The 20,707-nt window shown below is 53.9% G+C and overlaps 1 protein-coding gene across 5 annotated transcripts in view; it reads left to right on the top strand.

Annotated features, from left to right (window-relative positions):
• The window catches only part of GRAMD1C (GRAM domain containing 1C), a 1,366,575-nt gene that overhangs the window by 1,146,246 nt on the left and 199,622 nt on the right, over window positions 1-20,707 (top strand). The gene's annotated exons all lie outside the window — the stretch shown is intronic.

Genomic DNA, 20,707 nt, shown 5'->3' with positions numbered 1-20,707 from the left:
CGCTTGACCTTATGGTGACCACTTGTAGGCTAAAAGGCAGAGCGCTCTACTTGACCAACTCTATTTCTGTATTTTTTGGTTGTTGCTATTTTGGCAGATGCGGACTGTGCCCATTACCTGAAAGAAACAGTTAGTTATAGATTCCTTACCTTAGAAATACCCCCAGGCATCGGACTGGATCCGGAAAGTTTTTTCGTCAGCAGTACCTCTGCACGTCGGAAGGTGGCGACGGTCGGTCCCGCCTCTATCGTTGGTGTCGTGTTCGCTGGAATGACGTAGCAGTAGCTACTTAAACGCCGCGCTCGCGTGCTGATGTCAGTTCTTTTTTTTTTCCGCACCAGCCAGCTCAGATCCGGAGTGAGCGGTTCCTCCAGTCATTTTTTGACTGACTTTTTTATGACTTTTGTCAACATCTTTTTGAGTCCTCACAACTCCTGGTGCACGTAGGGATGCCTGGCGCCAAGGCTTGCGGTTCCTGTACCCGACTGATGTTGGTGACTGATCTGCACCGTGTGTGCCTCTTTTGCCTGGAGCGCGACAATGACCCCAAGTCATGCTCCGACTGCCGGTCCATGGCTCCGAAGGCTTTGCAGGAGCGGTCCCGAAAGCTTCTAGAGCGCCGGCAGTGGGCTCCGCACCGTTTGAGGTCCTGGTCGCGAGGGAGGTCGACAGACCGGTCGCAAAGCCATCTCCACTATTCTAAGTCTTCGCACTCTGGGTCAGGTACGTCGAAGCATAAGAAGAAGTCGAAGAAGCATCGTCGCTCTTCGACTTCTCCCCGTCGGTCGGTCGGCTGACACGACGAGGGATGCGGGTGGTGTCCCACCCGCGGCTCCGCGTGCGAGCCTGAAGAGCCGACTCTGAGTTTCCCTCCCTTTCCGGGACCCGGCGCAACTTCTGCCCAGCTTCGTAAGTTCTATGAGGCGATGTACATCATCTTTGGGCAGCCCAAACCCGCTGGCGCGCCTTTGGGCCCCGTGGACTCGGATGGGGGGCCTAGGCCTTCTCCGCCGCTGTCCCCGGTGCCGCAGGCCCCTCTTGGATACAGGCCTGGATCCAGATCTACGCTGGTTGACCTCATTACGTCTCCACCAGCACCGTGCCCATATTTGATGCCGGTCGGGTCCCCGGGCGGCGCCGACCACGGCCTCCATCCCGATGTGGACACGGAGCCGGACTGACGTCGCCTGATGCCGGATCCAAAGCCGAGCAGGGTTTTTGTGCCCCTGTTCACTCCTGGGGTCCCTTTTAGGCACAGATTGGCACCAAGCGGACGAGGAGGTGGCATGGGCGAGGTAAGGTGACCCTCTGACTGACCAGTTGGAGTATGACCCGGATGGGAGACAGGACCTGGGGGATGCCAGTGGTCTTGATACATCTCCTCACCTTGGCATGTTGTCTCTTCCTACCGTGGCTACGGAGGAGGGAGCGTCATATGCAGTGGTGTTGCATGTGGCGGCTGAGGCTCTCAACCTCGATCTTCCTACCATGGCAATCAGGACTAACCTCCTGACAGAGGTGCTTCAACTGAAAGCGAGCTCTTCGGAGCCCCTGCTTCCGTTTAATAAGGCCCTCACTGACATCCTTTTGGGCACCTGGTCCAGTCCCAACACGGGGGCTCCCGTGGATAGGATGATCGCTCGACGCCACCGCCCGGTCCCGGGCGACCCAACTTCCCTCTCCCAACACCCCACCCCTGAGAGCTTGCTGGTCCAAATCTCTACCTCCAAAGGCGCATTTCCTAACGCTCTACCACATAGGGAATCCAAGAAGCTGGATCATCTTGGAAAGAAGATTTTTTCTTCCGCCAACTTGGGACTTCGGTCGGTACACTCTGTGTGGGACATGGTTGCGCAAGTGCTACCTCAATGCCCGGAGGAGGCCCGGACACTACTCTCCCAGGCTGTCACCGCCGGGAGGGACGCGGCAAAGTTTACAATCTGTTGTGGGCTGGATACCACTGACTCTCTAGGCAGAACGATTTTCATGTCGGTAGCCCTTTGGCGCTACGCTTGGATGAGATCGACTGGCTTTTCTGGGGATGTCCAGAATACTCTCATGGACATGCCCTTAATGGCCGTCGCCTTTTTGGCTACAAAGCGGACAACGCTCTAGAGCGTTTCAAGGACTCACGGGCTACGGCCAATTCCTTGGGCCTCTCCAGCCGCCCTGCGCAGTCTGCTTTTCGTCCCTTTTGTGGCTATGGAAGGGGTGCCCAGCATGTGCCGCCCAGAGCCACAGGCTGGGGCAAGCTCCCCGAACTTCGCGCGGCCGGGGACATGGGAACCACCGCCGTAGTTCAGGGTGCCAGCAGGCAGCCCAGTCCACCAACCTCCCCTCTGCAGCAGCCTCCAAACCCTCCTAGTCCGACATTTCAGGCCCATCAAACGCCAGTGGGCGGCAGGATCCGCCATCAACTCCCCCACTGGCGCACCATCACGTTAGACAGGTGGGTTTTGCAGATAGTCCGAAGGGGCTGCTCCCTCCCCTTCGAGCCTACCCCTCCAGCCATGCCACCTCAGTACCATTGTATGTCGGAGGATCATTTGGGCCTTCTATAACAGGAAGTTACGGCTCTCTTGGCCAAGGGAGCCAGAGAGCGAGTTATTGCCCCAAAAGTAGGTCGTGGTCTTCCCTTATGTCGACGACTTGCTTTTGAAGGCGGGCTCACCCCAGGCTGTCGACTCCCACCTCCAGACTACGGCCGACCATCTGCATTCGCTGGGGTTCTCCATCAACATGCCGAAGTCACACCTGACCCCCTCTCAGAAGCTCCTCTTTATCGGAGCGGTTCTGGACATGGCGCGGTTTATCCTCTCGAACAGCGAGTTCGGGATATTCGTGCTATGATTCCGATCTTTCAGCCTCTATCCCGGGTTTCGATCAGAATGACCCTGAGGCTGCTGGGTCTCATGGCCTCCTGCATCCTGCTGGTCGATCATGCCAGGTGGCATATGCGGGCTCTGCAGTGGGACCTGAAGTTCCAGTCGGCGCAGCATCAGGGGAATCTGTCCGATTGCGTCCAGATCTCGGAAGACACTGCACAATTGCAGTGGTGGCTCACGAACCAGGATTGGGTCAACTGCAGAGCCCTTTCCCTTCCCCAACCAGACCACAAAGTGGTGACGGACGCGTCCCTTCTGGGATGGGGCGGCCACATGGGAGAGGCGGAGATCGGAGGCCTCTGGTCTCCGGCGGAGTCCGAGGTCCACATCAACCTTCTGGAGCTTTAGGCAATTCATCTTGCTCTCAAAGCATTCCTTCCCTCTGTCCGGGGTAGTGAAGGTGTTCACGGACAACACCACTGCCATGTGGTACTGCAGCAAACAAGGGGGGATAGGGTCGTGGACTCTGTCAGGAGGCCCTCCGCCTCTGGACATGGCTGGAACATCAGGGCATATCCCTGTTGGTTCAACACCTGGCAGGTTCACTGAATGCCAGGGCGGACGAACTCAGACGCAGGTGCATAATGGATCACGAATGGCGTCTTCACTCGGAGGTGGTGCAAGGTCTCTTTCGGTAGTGGGGAGAGCCTTGGTTAGATCTATTCGCCACCGGAGATAACGCGCAATGTCAGCAATTATGCATGTTGGAATTTCCAAGGCGGCACTCGCTAGGCGCTGCTATTCGTCGTGAGTGGAGTTGCGGTCTGTTGAACGCCTTTCCACCTATACCACTTCTGCCTGGAGTGCTGAAGGTGATCAGGATTCTCTCTTCAAGTCCTCGGTTGTAAATCATTTCTTAAAAGGCATAGCTCAACTCTTTCCTCTTATTCCCTTCGTTGTGCCTCAGTGGGACTTGAATCTGGTCTTGACCTATTTGACGTGGGCTTCCTTTGAGCTGCTTCACAACTGTCCTCTAAGACTTTTAACTCTTAAAACTGCATTCCTGGTAGCCATCACATCTGCCAGAAGAGTGAGTGGGCTCCAGGCTCTTTCATCCAAGCCTCCTTGTCTGGTTGACATCCGGACAAAGTTGTCCTACGAACTCATCCATCCCTTCTTTCCAAGGTGGTCACTTCTTTTCACATCGGGCAAACCATCACTTTGTCCACCTTCTTTCCGCATCCTTCAAAAGAGGAGGAGAGGCTCCACTATCTGGACCCAAAACGTGCGCTTTCCTTCTATCTGGATTGCACAATACAGTTCCGGGTGGATGACCAACTCTTTGTTGGCTACGTGGGCACCAAGAAAGGTCGGGCCATCTCTAGATTTGTCGTTTTGTGTATTAAAGCCTGCTATTCTAAAAAGGAGCCTCCGGTGGGGCTACGCGCCCATTCCACCAGGGTGACGGCAGCCACTACTGCTTTGGCAAGAGGAGTTCCTCTGAATGACATCTGTCAGGCAGCTACGTGGGCATCGCTGCACATGTTCACCAAACACAACTGCCTAGACAGCCAAGTCCGGAGGGATGGCTTGTTTGGCTGTTCTGTTCTCCAGAACTTTCTGGTGTGGTCTTGGTTCGCAGACCCACCTCCGGGGTTGGAATTGCTAGGGTATCTATTCTAAGGTAAGGAATCTATAACTAACTGTTTCTTTCAGATGAACAAGTTACTTATCTTCAGTAAGAAACATAGGTTAGTTATAGATTCCGTACCCCACCCATACTCACCATTCTGCGAACTGAGTTCTAGGGTTAAGGTCATCTTCTCAGGGCCCTAGTTTTGTGCACCAGTGGTCAGTGTCTTGCATGGCTCTGCGTTTCTGGTGCGGAAAGTCGTGCACAGAACTGACGTCAGCGGGCGAGGGCAGCGTCTAAGTACCTACTGCGACGTCTTTCCGGCGAACACGACACCAACGACGGACGCGGAGCCGACCGACGCCACCTTCCGACGTGCAGAGGTACAGCTGACGAAAAAACTTTCCGGATCCAGTCTGACGCCTGGGGGTAATTCCAAGGTAAGGAATCTATAACCTATGTGTGTTACAGATATATCATTACCAAAGGTAAGTAACTTGTTCTTTAGGTCTCGACTAGACAGCGCTTGCTCTGTCACTTCGAGGCAGGCTATATCTACTTTATGGGATACCGCTCGCTTTAAGGCTTCCCATTTGCTTGCTCCACTTTCACTCTCCTATTGTTTCTCCTCATTTGTCCATGGCATGCATTTGTCATGCCTCTTGCTATGTTTACCATACCCCAACAGCAGGGACTAAGTACTAAACAAATACACTGGTAACCATTTTAACATCTGTTCAGGAACTCCTTTTGTCTTTAATCTGAAGCACTTAAAGTGCTTGTGGTTTCCTGCACCAAGCAGGGCTCTAAATCTTCTTTTCTTATCGCCCATTTTCTGCACATTCAATGACTGAGGTCTGTTTTTTTGTTCATACTCTTTGGGCTCTACTTTCGTGTCTTTTTAAAAGTGTGCAGTTTTCACTTTGCGGAAAGTAGCCACTCCTCACACGACACAGTATTGATGGATTTCAGTACAGAAAACACATCATGGTGCCTCCTTATAACCCTCGCACTGCGCCTACCCGGTGCAACTTATTCTCCTGCCCCCCAGCCCCTTGGCGATCCCCAAAGAACTTAGCCAACAAGAATGGTACAGTTGTGGTCGTTGTTGGCCGCAGTTTTATTATGGTTACATATATCTGGCATGACATCGGTCATATTGGGTTATTTGCGAACTGCCATCTCTTTGGACACAAAGCCGTGCCCCCCCATTCGTAGTTCGTTGTATCTCCAGTTCGTAAATGACCCGACCCCCCAACCAGTTCTGTTGTTGGTCCTTAGTATTCTTCCTTTGGTCCAATTCCCACCGGGACCACCATTTGGTTGGTCACCCAAGCTTTCTGCGTGTAGGGAGGGGTAGCTTTCTCTCCCCCCGGAGTTAGGCCCCAACTCGCTACCTTTTGTGCCCTGCCGACAGGCCGGGTCTGGGCCGCGAGCGCCGTCTCCGTTTGCTACCCCTCTTTTGTTGGCCAGGCCACATCACCCTGCCGTGCGGCATCCCAAGGTGAGCGGCCCTCCTCCTACACACCGCCCTGTCGGTGTGTCTCGTTAGCCAACCATCGTACCGTTTTTCCGCCACGCCGCAGGGAGGCTCACGTCTTCTTGCGGCTCCCCCCACGCTCGTCCCCCTTTTTCTGGTTCTCTTTTTTTTTTTTATCTGCAACCTGCCAAGGCCATCGCGCCCCATAGGTTGCCCCAGAACACCTTCATCCCTTCATCTGATAGATGCACCCCATCCTTGCCATATAGCTCCTGGCGCCCCGGGTGAATCAAGCCATGTCTGATTGACTCCATGCCGTTGGCACTGCAAAATTTGTGCATAGCGATGTTCAGTTTCCTTCTGCTGTTCTCCACCGCTTTGTGGGACTCTGCGCCCCTCCAGTGCCCCCTGCTGACCATTTCTGACCAGATGATGGTTGTTCCCCCGAACGCCGCCGATGCCCTTACGAGGTCTTCCTGCATTGTGTGGCTTAACACTCTCCTCCCCATGCGTGTCAAGTCATTTCCCCCGAGGTGGATGATCAGTAGGTCCGGGTGCCATGCTGCATCCGCCAGGAGATGCTCGAGCGTTGTCGTCAGCCTGCTCCAGCTCATCCCTGGTTGTCCCAGCCACCGGATACACGTGCTTCTGGGCCTGTCTGCCAGCCTGTGGCCTGTCTGCCGTCACCAAGTTCCCATCCTGGCGACAAATGAGTGGCCCACTACCCATACCAGCCGGGGGCGTTTTCCTGTTGAACAATGGAGTGCATATCAGACCATCATACAGTCCTTGTATCAGCCCCCCCCCCTTTTTTTTTTTTTTTTTTGAATTCTTGTGCCGTGCCACCCTGCCGTGCGGCATCCCAAGGTGGCATGCTGCGCGCCACTGACCCTGCCGTGCGGCATCCCAAGGCGAGTGGCGCGACCCTTTACGTAGGTTCAAAGCAGCTGCGGCCTGATATATGTTTTGTAGGCCCTGGACCGCCATCGGCCCATTTCTTGGATTCTTGCCTCTGGCATCCCGTGTTGTGATGCCGCCGTTGCTGCGCCGATCCTGAACGAGTGAGGAGCGAATGCTCGCAAGGGCAGCCCTGCCTTATCCAGGGCTTGGCGCATCAATGTAGTAAATTGAAATCTGCTCAGGTTACTACCGTCCTGATACTTGAACAGTGCTCCCCCGCCTGTGGGGCGAGCCACCATGTATTTCTGCAGGCAGCATACTGCACATGACCTGTCGCTCTGGATGCACCTCAGCTGCACTACCGCGCCCTTTCCTTCTTGGTCTGTTTTTGACCTTCGCAGTTTTATTTGCACTGAAGCTGGCCCGGGCTTGACGTCCTCTGCTTGGATGCAGCGCTCAGCCGGCCCCTGCCTCCTGGGGGCCACCAGCTCGCTAATGCGAAAGGCACCAAAGAACGCTACAGAGAACGCTGCTTGGAACAGGAGTAGTTCAAAGTTATCCTTCGTACACCATGATACGGCTTCCAACAAACTGCCTAATTTCTCAAAATCTATGGGCCTCCTGCCATCCACCCTTTTTCCTTCGACCCGCCGCCACCCTTTCATGGCCGCCTTGAGGTACAAGGATGCTGTCGGGTCCTCCCCCGTATGGATCTTTGCAAAATGAGCCATGGCTGCCAGATGGGCCTGTGCCCAGGACCTTGTCTTTTTGTTGGCAAATGCCCACTGTATAAAGTGCTCCGCCGCCTTTCTTGTCCCCTCCCTGTCGGTCAGGGACTGGACCCCACCTATCTCCATGACTGTTGCAGCGTATTTTCTGTAGCGCCTAGCCGCTTCGGGGGTGAGGGACTGGTTCACCAGGATCGAGAGATCTACCCCCCCAGGTCCCACAGTTGCGCTGGGAAAGGTGTCATATGTTCGTCCGCGCCGGGCGCCAGTTCCCTGAAACGGTCCATCTGTGACCTGGATAGGGCGTCCGCCACTGTGTTGTCCACCCCTGGGACATGGCGGGCCTTCACCTCCAAATTTCCTTCCAGCTGCAATTGAACCAACTGACGCATTAGCCTTAGGATGTCGGGGCACCTAGCCGCCCCCCTGTTAATGGCTTGCACCACCCCCTTGTTGTCAGACCAGAGTGCTAGTTTCATGTTCTTTAGCTCACGTTTCCATATTGTCATGGCCACCACAATGGGGAACAGCTCCAAAAATTTTATGTTGTCTGTGAGACCTATTCTGTGCCATCTCTCCGGCCACTGCCTAGCACACCACTTCCCACCAAGAATTGCCCCAAATCCTGCACTGCCCGCTGCATCGGTAAACAGGGCTATCTGCTTGGCTGTTACCCAGCCTTCCCTCCATATGAGGACGCCATTGAAGTCCGCGAGAAATTTATCCCACATACATAGGTCTTGCTTTACCCCTGTTCCCAACCGTACGTGATGGTGCTGATGTGTGAGGCCTGCTGTCAACTGCGTGAGTCGCCTTGCGAACACCCTACCCACTGGTATGACCCTGGCAGCGAAGTTGAGCTTCCCAATTAGCCTTTGTAGCTCCCTGAGCGTTGCTTTGTTCTTACCGCACAGGCCTCGCACTTCCGCCCTAAAGTCCTCTACCTTGTCTTGAGGGAGCCTAGCCGTTCCGGCCACGGAGTCCAACTCTATGCCTAGGAATGTGAGCTGTGTGGAAGGGCCCACTGTTTTATCTGGGGCCAGGGGAATCCCTAGCGCCCCTGCCAGCTCTTCAAACGCTGCCAACGTGCTCCCACAGATTGGTGACTGGGGGGGACCCGTAAACATGAAGTCATCCAGGTATTGGAGCTTCCCCCCTTTTGGGTGTCTCTCATGCAGTGCCCATTCTACAAATGTGGCGAACATCTCAAAGTATGCGCATGATATGGCGCAGCCCATGGGCATGGCTTTGTCAATATATAGGTTCCCTTCCCACTGGAAACCCAACAGATGAAAACTGGAGCGGTGGACAGGTAACAGACGAAAAGCGGACTCTATGTCTGCTTTTGCCATTAGTGCCCCCCGCCCTGCCATTTTTACCATATCAATAGCATCGTCCACAGATGCATAGTTCACCGAGCATGCCTCTGGGCTTAGGCCATCGTTCACTGAAGATCCCTCAGGGAAAGAGAGGTGGTGTATGAGCCGGAATTGTCCTGGCTCCCTTTTGGGCACGACCCCCAGGGGGGAGATCACCAGGCCTTTTTGCAGGTGCAGTGGTAGGGGGCCCTCTATCCTGCCTAATGACTTCTCCTTCGCCAATTTCTTGGTGACCACCCCTGGGTGCTGTCTAGTGGATTTCAAGTTCTCTGCCCCCCCCAGGGGAGGTGTGCCACTGAACGGTATAACAAAACCTTCTTCAAAACCTTTGACTAATGTTGCTGCGTCTGCTCTGTTGTGGTATTTATTTGCCAATTTACGCAGCTGATGTATGTTAATTGGGGACCTGGCTAACTGGCAATCCTCCAGACCCCGCAGCTCCCCATCACTGTTTACTTTTCTTGTCCTTTTTGTCCCTCTTCTGATCCTGCTTGCCTCGACACCCAGCTGACGGGTGCCCGCCCCCGCAATTGGAACATGCGTGCAGAAACTTACATGCTGCACCCCACGTGCACTCTCCGGCATCAAATCTCCAGCAAATTGCCGGCGGGCCATTAGATGGGTTCGGTTTCCCCCCGCCAAACTTGGGCCTGTGGAACGCCTTCCCCTTCCCTCTATAGGAGCTCCGAAAGGACTGGTCACTCTTTCCTGCCCAGGCTTTTACCTCTTTGGCCACTAGCATCTTATGTATGAACCCAGAGACATCCTCCTCGTTCCATTCCATCTCTGGATGCCTCTGCATCATCAACCTAAAACCTTTGTCATACTCTAGCCATGCATCACCTGGGAATTGTCTCTGGGCCCAATGAATATTAGATTCGTATAGCCATAAATCTGCTGCGCAGCGCGGGAATTTCTCTACAATGATGCAGGCCATAATTCTGAATGCATCCAACCAATTATCAAAGTTTCGCTCCTTCCTGGCGCTGCGCCTCTCCCTCTTGTCTTCCTCCTACCTATCACAGGCTGTGAGGTCCAACCCCTCCATTTGAACCTCCAGCAAGGAAAAAATATCTATAAACTCTTTCCGCCATATCCTTTCTTTAACCGCCACCGGGATAAGACTTGCCAAGCCCGTAGCCCTTGTGGTCAAGGACGCAGGGCCAGGGGATGGCCTGCTGTAGCCTTCTGCGGCCTAAGACTCGCTTGCTGGGGCGCTTACGCCGCCCGTGTATCCCCATGCCGCCAAGGGTGACCCCGCCTCGCCCTGGTTTCTCAGCCCACCTTGTCCTTGCAGTCTAGCTTGCCGTGCCCACCCGGGATCTATCAAGTGCCATGGCAAGCCGGGCGTGTCATCTGCGCGCTGTGTCAGGGTTTCCCCGGAACCCTGCCCAAAACCTTTCAGCAATAAGGGCGCCATTGATTTCACACATTCCTGCACAATAGTCGCAATATGCTCACCGCCTGTCGCTCTGCTGGGGTCTCCGCCGCTGTCGCCTTTTGGTGTGCCCCCCGAAGGTGGGTTCCTCTTTTGCGGCTTTCTCCTGGGAACCTTCCTCTGTGCCAGCCCTGGTGTGGCAGTCTCTGGCGCTGCCGTCTTCAGCTTTTTTGGCGATGGTGGGTCAGCGTCATCCGATGCCTGCGCCTCTGCACTTTCTTCTCCCTCGAGGCCCAGATGTGGCTTCAGCCACTCCCTGCCGTGTACCTCAGCTGCTTCCCTGATGCGCTTGAGGAGCTCGGCAATTTCTTCCGGCTGCCCTTCTGCCATTGCTGTTGGCGGGGTGCTGCCGCTCGCTTATGCACCAAAATGATGTACTATATTATAGATGATCCACTTTTCCCAAGCAGCTCCGGGCCGGGTATCGAGTTTTCTGCCCCCAAGCCACCGATCTGTAGCTTCTGCCTGCTGCTCAGGCTCTTAAAGGGGGAGGGGCGCGTGGTGCACGCGACACAAACAAGGCCTGCCGCTGTCCGTGACCCTTGGCCCCTTAAATCTTTCCGGCGCGTTCGTTCAGACGCAGGGTGCACCAGCGACCCAGCGCGCTAGCGGTGATGCCGGAAGAAGGAGCTGCTCCGCAACCGTGCGTGTCCTCAGGCTACCTGTCCCGTTGTTGAAAAGGACTCCGGTGTAGCGGTAAGCTCCTCCCTCTTTTCTCCGGGTTGCTCGGGGGCCCTGGGACTGCTCCGGGAAAAAGTGCGTGGTTGCTTGGCCTGGGAGGACACCGGGTCGCCCCAGGGGAACACCGCTCGTGGTCCGCTTGTTGCACGTGGTAGAGGGGGCGTCACCTTCCCCGTCCGACGCTGGCAATGCTTCCCTCCGCTCGCTGTTCGTGGCTCGCCTCACACCACGAGGATCTCTCCCGGGGATCTCGCCACTCGGGAGGGGAGGGGGGCGCGCCGAGTCACCCCAGTCCTGGACTCTTATGCCTGGTCACCGTTCCGTAGTTCGTCCAGGCAGCGCTTCGTCGTCCGGCAGTACTTCGTCCCTTATCTTCGTCCAGGCAGCAAAACCATTTGCAGGAAACCACGTCGGTGCGCCGCTCTCCCTGCTCCCCGAAGTTAGGAGCTCCCTGGGAGAGCGGTCCCTTATATTCCTCATTTTCCTTTTCCCGCCGATCGGGCATGCCCCCCCATTGGGGGGTTTGCATCCTGCCTCGCCCCCCATTGGCTGTGGGGGGGGGGGGGGTGATAGCCGCGAGGCCAGCGCGTGGGCAGGAGGGGCTACTGTTTGCCGCTTCCGGTCGCCGGGGGCGGCCAGAACCGGTTCCTTCTCGCCACCTTCGGCGTGGCGCGGGTTATGGCACCGGCCCCTGAGCCTCTCCCCCCCTTCGGGTAGGAACGGCGGCCTCTGCAATTTACCCTGAAACGGAGCCTGGAGACCAATGCTGCGCACACAGTGACCAGGGATATACCGGAACAAACAGCGAGGTCCGGGGCTCCAGCTGTGGTCTGGGCAAGAGACCCCACCATCCTCACGCCCCCACTGAGCACGCTTACAAGAACTGTATACAAGCTGTAGCCAGAGTGTCTCCAGTAAACACAGTCCGATGCAGACAGGTGAGCAGCAGCATCGTTTTGGAGGTGCGCTTCACGCCGAAGGCTGCATGATGCAGAGCATGTGGCACTGATTAATCAGCCTCATAAAAAACATGAAGCCGAAGCTGTCCAGGCATCCTTGTATGTGGTGTAAATGCAAATTGTTCTACTTCAGACTTTTAGAAACGAACAGGTCTTGAGGGGAATAGGCGCGCACGGGGGCTGCATGAACTCCACGCAGAGGGTTGGGGGGCGACTTAAACATTTTTGAGGTGTATCTTTGAACTCCAGCGGAAGTCCACCAGAGTGAGGGGTATTTTATTTCCTGTAGTGAGAAGCACCTACGTTACTTTTTGTTACGTGTTTTTTTTGAAAAACCATTTGAATCGTGCTGTGGCCCAACAGAGATGCGGCTACATTTGGTTTTGTTTCGCGGCAGCTCATTGAGTGAGTCGTGAGTCCGCGGGCCCTGCAGTCGAAGGGTGTCCCCTTCAGCAGCTCCACGCCCTGTCGAGCCCCCAGCAGGCCTTAGAGGAAGGACATCTGGCAGATCAGCCGATCATCCACGATCCGATCTCTCGAGGAACCTTCAGGTCGGTATTATGTTTACACGCTGCCTACTGCTCTAACGTGTGCCTCAGAGGCGCTCATAGGCGTGTCTACAATCAAACTCACTCAATGTTACAAACAGGACCCCTAAAAACCAACCAAGGTGTTAAACAGCACTTAGCATGTATATATTTAGCAACAGGCTGGTTTTAAAAGTGCTTATTTTTTTCTGAAACGTGAGTTCGGTGTAGAGAGTTATTGATTTCTTTATTTAATACACCCCACAACATACTCTCCTTGGGGCTATTCATTCCCAACATGCACGGGTTTAGGCCAAAGTGCTCTACATTTTCAGTTCAGGAACTTAAGTGGTACATATTTTGGTGCTCTCTACCGGCTGACAATCTAGGATTCCCAGATGCCTGCAACAGGTGCACGGACTTCATGAATAAGGGTATACCTATCATAGTTTTTTTACAGTGTTTAATAATGCAATAGTTAATACTGTAAATGGTGCGTTACTGATGCAAAAAATGTCATAGTTCCGATCTCTGAGCTTTAGAACGCCCAGGGATATCGACTGTAGATGTTCAACTCGTGTCATTTTCTTGCATCAGATAATAATAATATTAATTCCTATTTTGTAAAGCGTGAGCATATCACCCTCTTAGGGGTTTCAAAGCACTGGGGGCCCATCAGGGCGATAAGTGAGCTATTACCCAGGATCCCATGATGCTGAGATGAGCTGCCTGCCGGCACCAGAGATCAAACCATGAGCCCCACGCTTCGGAGTAGGCAACTCTGGCTGCTGCGCCACACCTCTCCCAAGGTACATTTGTTCCAGAAATGGTATTGTGTGGTGCATCTACACAGGATTTTATGCCGATCTGTCTAAAATCCCACTGAACAAGAAAACCAAAAATAGAGCCCCGTCAAAAATCCAAGGTCTGCTTCTTGAATCAGACCCCATGCAGAGATTCAGACACCTTCACAGTGTAGGTGACCAGAGGTGCGGCCCCTTGAAGAGAAGTATTGGCATTGCAGTTGTGCCAGAAATACCACCTGGTCTGGGCAATGGAAGCAGGCATGAGCAGTCGAGATGCGGGTACACCTGAAGCACTATTGGAAAGTGGAGAGGGGAATCATTACAATCGGTGGATGACCTTTGTGGTCCTTTCAGCATATAGTAATACTGCAATGTCCAGTACCATTAAAAACACAATGTTTTGCAGCGTTTTTTTCTTTGGACTAACACAACGAAGCATTTTAAATGGCGCTCTGTTACTTCATTTAATGTAGCCTCTTACAAATTACCATGAAACAATAGTAGTACCAAAGAGAAACAGTCACAACATAAATATTTCCTTGAATGTATGCATAACCATTTGCGCTATAACACGAGCTAATAACAGCAGGCAGTCTTGAATAAACAGCTATAGACCACACTAGCTACAGATCCCTACCCACATTTAACCTACCCAAACAGCCAGCACTTTAGTTGGCATTTAACCCTGCTTGGTAATTTATTGCCATGAGCAAACCGTTCTGAAATAAGAAAAGTTAAAACATTCTCATTTCTTTCTGCTTTATTGCAGTCTTTTTCTTAACAAAAATATATTTGAAAGATAATCTCTCTAAACCCATTCACCAACATGACAGAACCTAGAATACCAATATGAAATAGAGAGTTCAACATAACTAATTAAAAGTAGTAAGCACAATTGAGATTTGAAACGATCATCACATTAAGTCTTAGCGTGAGAGAAACCAGTATATGTTGGACTAATGTATATTATGTTGTCAACATAAGCTGGAAAAAAAAGGGATTTTCCTGTTGAAATCACATTTGGAAAGTCATAATTTGGGGGCAGAAAACTGAACAAGTGTGAGTTGACATGCCCATTAGTCATTAGAAAGTGAAAGAAAGTGCTAAGGTCTCTGTTAGATTAATCCACCTCCTCAATAGTAGGGCAAGGCTTGGCACCATCCCGTGAAGCCTGATCGCCAAAGTTGGCACTGGGCATTCCCCCAGGCATCCCGCACTGGTAGAGTTTGAGATTATGGGTTTACAGACCTTCTCCAGCTCTTTCTGCTGGTGCTCGTACTGCTTCTCTGCCAGCTGGTTGCTCTCCAGCCAGGAGATGGTCTGCTACATTTGTCCAAGATCATCTTCTTAGCTGATCTTGTCTTTAAGTTTGTCGTCCTCCACAGTGCTTTTAATGTTGAACTGAGTTATTGGCAGCTGCCTTTCCTCTCTAGGCTTCATTAGATGCTTTGCATATCTGGAAGAGATACGTTAGTGATAGTTTCCTTACCTTAGAATATCCCCAGGCGTCAGACTGGATCCGATCCGAAAAGTTTTCGTCCGCAGTACCCCTGCGCGTCGGTAGGCGTCGTCGTGTGGCTCTGTGCACATCGCTGGCGTCGTAGTCGCCGAGATGATGTCGTCGCAGCTACTTAGACGTGCCCACGCGCGCTTGCATCAGTTCTTTCTCTTTCTTTTTCCGCGCCAGCAAGCGCAGATCAGAGAGAGAGCTGTACTCCTAGTCAATAAATTTGACTTGTTTATGAGACCTGTATCTTGTTTTTGTCGAGAATTCGACTTTTGGTGCAGTAGGGATGCCTGGGTTTAAGTCCTGTTGGGAGTGCCGTCGGACCATGTCAGTGACGGACCCGCTCAACGTGTGTCTCTTCTGCTTGGGGCATGCGATCTCCCTGAGACGTGCCCTGATTGTCGGGCCATGGCGCAGACGGCTTGAGGGAGCGTTCCTGGAAGTTGTTGGAGGCCTGGCACTCGGTAGCGCGCCACTCAAGGTCCCACTCCCATGGGAGGTCGAGGGATCGCTGGCGCAGCCGACACCATCGTTCATCAGGAACAGGTAAGTCACAAGCACCATTAAAGGCGAAGGAGCGGCATCGCTCTTCGTCTACCCCTCACCGGTCGCGGGACTCGGTGGAGGGGGCGGGTGGTCACTCCCCCGCGGCTCCTTTAGGGTCTCTGTTGTTTTCTGCGGCTTGCCCGCATTTTTGGGGACCGTATGTGCCTCCGGAAGAAGCACAGGTACTTCTGTCGGCCATGGGCCGTTTCTTTGTCCCATCGGGTCCCTCCGGAGCGCCTTTGGGCCCTGCGGACCCCTTGGCCCCAGTTACGCCGGCAAGATACCCTTGTGCGCCGTTAGCTCCGGCCTCGTCCCTACCGCCGTTGGCTCCGGCCTCTGCACTGCCGTTGGCTCCGGCCTCGGCGCTGCGGTGTGGTCTGGCCTCGGCGCAGCCGTTGGCTCTGGCCTCGGTGCCGCCGTTGGTTCCGGCCGTAGCACTGCCGGAGGCCTCGGCGCGGCAGTTGGCTCCGGCCTCGGTGCCGCCTTCGGATCCGGCATCAGCTCCGGCCTTGGAGCCGCCTTCGGCTCCGGCCTCGGCGCCGCCTTCGGATCCGGCATCGCCGTTGCATCACAGCCTCGGCGCCGGCCTCGGCGTCGTTGCCTCCAGGGCCAGATTATATCGAGCCTGCCTTGTCCTGCCTCCAATTCCTATTCCTGACCGAAGGGGGGTACTCTGAGGGGTCTGAGGACTTTCTCGCAGCTCGCTGTGAGGATGATCTAAACTAGATTGACAATATGGAGAGTCCCAGCAAGCTGGAATTATCTCCACACCCTGATACACTGTTCCCCTCCTCCATAGCTTCGGAGGTGGTGGGTTCATTCTGTGATATGGCGTAGGGAGGCTCCTCACCTCAAATTCCCTACAGTGCCTATCAGGGCAAATCTCCTCACTGTAGTGCTTCAGCAGCGGCTTTAAAAGTAACACAGGGGCGCCTGTGCATGCAAGGCAACCCCAGTTTCATCGCACAGCACCTACTGCCAGAGTGTCTAGTGGTCCAGGGCTCTGCTTCTCCAAGGGCCTTTTGGCCCTCTATTCCAACTCTGTGTGGGACACGGTGGCGCAGGTGCTGCCACAGTGTCTAGAGGAGGCTTGGAAGGTGCTCTCTGAAGCAATTGCTGAGGGCAAAGATGCGGCGGGATTCACCATCCATTATGCTCTTGACCCCGCTTCCTCCATGGGCAGAGCAATTTGTATAACAGCAGGGTGGGATCCAGGGCTAGCAGGCAGATCAGTCAACCGCCACCCCTACCACTGCTGCCTCAAAACCTTCCTAGTCTGCTGTTTCAGGTCCACCACACACCAGTGGGCGGCAGGATTCGCCATCACCTCCCCCACTGGCGCGCCATCACTTTGCGCAGGTGGGTTCTGCAAACAGTCCGAAGGGGCTACTCCTCCCCTTCGAGACTACTCCTCCTGCTCTGCCACGTCAGTACCAACGTATGTCGGGGGATCACTTGACACTTTGCAAACAGGATAGGGGGCCATCAAGCTTGTTTCCTAGACCCGCAACACTGGATGGTAGCGTTACACTTGCAGGACGCCTACTTTCATGTCCTGCCGGCCCACCGGCGTTACCCACGGATACACGGTTGGCCACAAGCACTTTCAGTTCACCGGGCTCCCCTTTGGGCCTTACCAGCGCCCCTCGGGTGTTCACTATCGTGATGGAGGTAGTCGCAGCTCGTCTGCGCAGATCAGGGGTTTCAGTCTTCCCCTATCTCGACGACTGGTTATTGAAGGCGGGCGCACCCCAGGCAGTCGTCTCCCACCTCCAGACTACGGCCGACCTCCTGCATTTGCTGGGGTTCTCCATTAACGTGCTGAAGTCGCATCGAATTCCCTCTCAGAAGCTCCTCTTCATCGGAGCGGTTCTGGACACGGTGCAATTTTGGGTTTGTCCTCCCGAACAGTGTGTCCGGGACATTCAGGCTATGATTCCGATCTTTCAGCCCTTCAGTCCTGGGTTTCGGTCAGGAAGACACTGAGGCTGCTAGGCCTCATCGCCTCCTGCATCCTGCTTATCAATCATGCCAGATGGCATATGCGGGCTCTGCAGTGGAACCTGAAGTTCCAGTGGACGCAGCCTCAGGGACCCTGTCCGACTACGTCCAGATCTCAGAGGGCACTGCACAAAACTTGCAGCGGTGGTTCACTGACCAGCGTTGGGTCTGCGGCAGATCCCTCTCCCTTCCCCAACCTGAGCACACAGTGTTGACGGACGCGTCCCTCCCGGAATGGAGCGGTCACATGGGAGAGGCAGAGATCGGAGGTCTCTGGTCTCAGGCGGAGTTCAAGCTCCATGTCAATCTTTTGCAGCTCAGGGCGATCCTACTTGCACTGAAAGCATTCCTTCCCTCTGTCAAGGGGAGAGTAGTGCAGGTGTTTACGGGCAACACCACCGCCATGTGGTACTACAACAAGCAAGGCGGGGTGGGGTCGTGGACTCTGTCAGGTGGCTCTGCGCCTCTGGACATGGCTGGCATGCCAGGGCATTCCCCTGGTGGTTCACCACTTGGCAGGTTCTTTGAACGCCAGGGCGGACACACTCAGCCGTCTGTGCATAATGGAACACGAATGGCGTCTTCACTCGGAGGTGGTGCAAGGTCTCTTTCAACTGTGGGGAGAACCTTGGTTAGAACTATTCGCCACCGAAGAGAACGCGCAATGTCAGCAGTTCTGCGCGTTGGAGTTTCTAAGGCGGCACTCGCTCAGAGACGCTTTTTGGCGTGAGTGGATTTGCGGTCTGTTGTACGCCTTTCCGCCTATACCACTTCTACCCAGAGTGCTGAAGATGACCAGGCCCAAGTCATTCTCGTGGCACCGGACTGGGCTCGAAGAGTTTGGTATCCCGGGCTACTCAGTATGAGCGTGGATCCCCAGATCCGACTGACTCTTCGTGAGGATCTCCTGTCGCAGCACCAGGGAACGGTCCTTCACCCGAACCTGTCCAGCCTCCATCTACTTGCGTGGTGATTGAGTGGCGACCGTTGATTCCATTTGACTTGCCTCCTGAAGTCTGTAATGTGATTCTGGCAGCCAGGCGTCCCTCAACTAAAATTATATACGCCTGTCGGTGGAACAAGTTTGTGGCATGGTGCACAGCGAAAGTTGTAGATCCCCTTTCTGCCACTCTTTCTGAGGTCCTCTTGTTCCTTCTCTCTTTGGCCCAGCAGGGCTCTGCTCTGGGCACAATCAAGGGCTACCTTTCTGCTCTTTCAGCCTTTCTCAGGCTGCCTGATCATCCCTCTCTTGTCAAGTCCCCTGTGGCCTATAGATTTCTCAAAGGTATTACTCACCTTTTCCCTCCTATTCCTTTTGTGATGCCTCAGTGGGACTTGAACCTGGTTCTCACATACTTAATGTGCGTTCCCTTTGAGCCTCTTCATAACTGGCCTTTACGGTTATTAACTTTGAACACTGTCTTTTTGGTGGCTATCGCCTCCACTAGGCATGTTAGTGAGCTCCAGGCTCTTTTATGTAAACCTCCTTTCCTGGCGGTTCATCCGGACAAGGTTGTGCTTCAGCCACGTCCCTCCTTTCTACCAAAAGTAGTCACTGCCTTTCCTCTGGGGCAAACTGTCACTCTGCCCACTTTCCTTCCGCCTCCGCGCCCTTCCTGAGAGGAAGTGAGGCTCCACCATCTGGACCAAACGTGCGCTTTCATTCTACCTCAACCGCACACAACCGTTCCGGGTGGATGACCAGCTTTTTGTTGGCTATGTGGGCGCCAAGAAAGGCCGGGCTCTGCACAAGAGAACTATCTCCTGCTGGGTTGTCTTGTGTATTCAAGCCTGTTACTCTTTGCCTACAAAGGAGCCTCCGGTAGGGTTGCGCGCCCATTTGACCAGGGCAACGGCGGCTACTGCAGCATTGGGACGCGGTGTCCCACTGCGAGACATCTGTCAGGCGGCCACGTGGGCCTCGCTGCACACTTTCACTTAGCACTATTGCCTTGACAGTCCAGTCCGGAGAGACAGCTTCTTTGGCCATTCGGTTCTCCGTGACTTTCTGGTGTAATCTCACTTCGGAGGCCCACCACCAGGGTTGGTATTGCTTGGGTATGTATTCTAAGGTAAGGAATCTATCACTAATGTATCTCTTTCAGATGCACAAGTTACTTACTTGTGTAACGATATATCTATAAGAGACATTAATTAGTGATAGATTCCTTACCGCCCACCCATCCTCCCCGTTCTGCGAACTGTTCTCTAGGGTTCAGGTCATCCCTTTCAGGGCCCTACTTCGATTGCACCAGTAGTCGGTCTCTGGAATGGCTCTGCGTTCCTGGCGTGGAAAGTCGTGTACAGAACAGAAGTCCGCGTGCGTGGGCACGTCTAAGTAGCTCCAACGACGTCACTTCAGCGACTACGACGCCAGCGCCTACTGACGCGCAGGGGTACTGCTGACGAAAACATTCCGGATCCAGTCTGACGCCTGTGGATATTCTAAGGTAAGGAATCTATCACTAACTAATGTCTCTTACAGATATATTGTTACACAAGTAACTAACGTGTGCCTTTCTCCCTCCTGCACCATCCTCTTGATCTCCTCTTTGCTCAGACGGCCCTGGTCATTGGTGATGGTAATCTTGTTCTATTTGTCTGAACTATATTGACAGCAGAGACATTCAGGGTGCTATTCCGCCACTCACCTACCTCACATCCATGAGCTAATCATCCCTCTGGGTGACTTTTGACTTCTATGCAGAGAATCCATTTTTTAGCTCATGAGCAGCATGTTCCTCTTATTGATTTGGTGCTTCTTGCCACAGTTCCTAAATGGGAAGTCGTTCTAAATTCCTGTTCAGTCATAGGCCTGCTGCTCTCCATCTTGAAAAGTGCTAGATGGATGAAAATGGCTGGTGAGAAAAGGGTGCATCTGCTACTGAGGAGCAATGGAGGTGTAAAGAATATGACAAGATAAATGCAAAGAAAGAGTGTTTTGACACAAAGAAAGCTCCAAAAACGTAGGGGCGTGGCGGTCGCACTCTGAGTGCTCCGGACCTCTCCGTCCTCCGCCCAGGCATCCTTCACCATCGGCACGCCTAACACAGCCCACTGTAAGCTGATGCCCTACTGAAGTCACGCACAGTGCCCTGGCGAGAGGTGACATCGCAGAGTGGCTGTCGACGGCCTGCATTGCTTGGGCTGGTGTCCGGAAGCTTAAGCAAGATGGCAGCGCGGCCCATGATCTGAAGCCACATAATCCTGAAGACCAGTGAGAGCCATGATGCTGACCGGCGGCTTCCCCTACTTTCTGCCCCCACTCGGCCCCTACACGAATCCCATTGCAAAGAT

The sequence above is a fragment of the Triturus cristatus genome, chromosome 8 (genome assembly GCF_964204655.1).
Source record: "Triturus cristatus chromosome 8, aTriCri1.1, whole genome shotgun sequence".
Classification (NCBI taxonomy): domain Eukaryota; kingdom Metazoa; phylum Chordata; class Amphibia; order Caudata; family Salamandridae; genus Triturus; species Triturus cristatus.
The sequence above is the reverse complement of the archived record's forward strand: the minus strand, read 5'-3'. Positions and strand labels throughout refer to the sequence as shown.